At 38.8% G+C, this 1,507-nt stretch overlaps 1 protein-coding gene across 4 annotated transcripts in view; it reads left to right on the top strand.

Annotated features, from left to right (window-relative positions):
- The window catches only part of LOC147020212 (glutamate receptor-interacting protein 2-like), a 588,802-nt gene that overhangs the window by 61,528 nt on the left and 525,767 nt on the right, over window positions 1-1,507 (top strand). The gene's annotated exons all lie outside the window — the stretch shown is intronic.

Consider the following 1,507-nt stretch of genomic DNA (forward strand, 5'->3'; position numbering starts at 1 on the left):
CACCTGTTTGTTGCGTCCTTTCCTGTCATTGACTGTGATTATTACGTACGGAATATTAGCTGGCTGTTAATAGCCGATAAAGTAATCAGATCTGGCGGGGCTTGGCGACATACAACCGCTCGGCAAATCGCAAATGGCCCGAGCTGCGTACAACGGCTCGTATCCATACAGGTCCCGTCGAGGTGTATATCCCCGGCATTTCTGTATACGCGCATACTTAGGTAAATCGACAATTTGGCGATCAGACCCTGTCACGCGTGGACAGAATAGTTGGCTGATTTACGGTATGATTAAAAACACACCCGTAGCTGGATTTCGGCGTTGATCCGAAAGCTGCCACTAGGTTTGCTTGTCCAGTGGGCACGCCGCCGCGATTAGCTAAAAGCGGTCGTTTGCACACCGAGCAGGTGGGAAACCATAACAATAACAATATATATATATATATATATATATATATATATATATATATATATATATATATATATATATATATATATATATATATATATATATATATATATATATATATCTGGAGAGATTTGGGTATTTAATGTGATCTGCACTGAGCTTGCAGTGAAATCATGCATAATGTTCGCGTCTTTCCTTATACTTGTCCTTCAATGAACCTGCAGTTGAATGTTGCATTGACTGTTCATGTGCCTTCATTTGTTTTTGAAGATAAATGTTTGTTATTAAACCTCATCATTGTGTCAACAACCAGTGAAGTTTCCATTGTTTGTAAGCAACACCATAATGAAGACATTTCTCAATAATTGTGTCAGTAGGAGGTTGTCGCAATTATCATTGGATCATATAGCACGGTGCTACCTCATATGACAGCTTTGTCCTCCTCATGGGGTTATCAATTTGGAATCGGCCAAGAAGATAACGATTCTCGCAAAAATACTTCAACCATTATTATTGATGAAAACTTATTGAATGTCGACACGTAGATTTTATTTGTGGCAGCTGGAACATAGTTAATCACCATTATCTTTCTTATGAGCATCATTCACAAACATCTACAAATGTGATATTCCAACACATGACAACATTTACTTTAGTTTTTCAATGATGCCAGGATGTATAAGAAAGAAATATTTCCTTATTAATTATATATTATTATGCACTGCCAGGATAGCTTGGAAGTGCTTGTGCCTTTGAGCTGTCTCTTGGGTCATCCCAGTGTTTCACATGCAGGGTGTGTGCTGTCCATTAGAAGGACATTAAGTCGGAGGACCCGCCTGTCAGCGATGGGTACCCTAAATGTGTTTGTTGTCTCTTTCTCCATTGGGGTGTTGTCCAGTGCTGTTCTAATCCTGTTGGCATTTTGAAGAAATCAAAGTTTGTTTTTCTCCCATTTTTTGTGGAGGCCTAAAACACCTCCCTGCACCCACTAAGAATTGGGGCTGGTATAATTTAAATTTACCTTTTACATAGGTACAAAGGCTTAGGTATTCTCGAGCAATTTTTTTTTAACCCAAGTTTAAATATTTTTGCCGAAAAC

The sequence above is a fragment of the Eptatretus burgeri genome, chromosome 9, assembly GCF_056783735.1.
Source record: "Eptatretus burgeri isolate ZD-2024b chromosome 9, Ebu_testis_v1, whole genome shotgun sequence".
Lineage (NCBI taxonomy): Eukaryota > Metazoa > Chordata > Myxini > Myxiniformes > Myxinidae > Eptatretus > Eptatretus burgeri.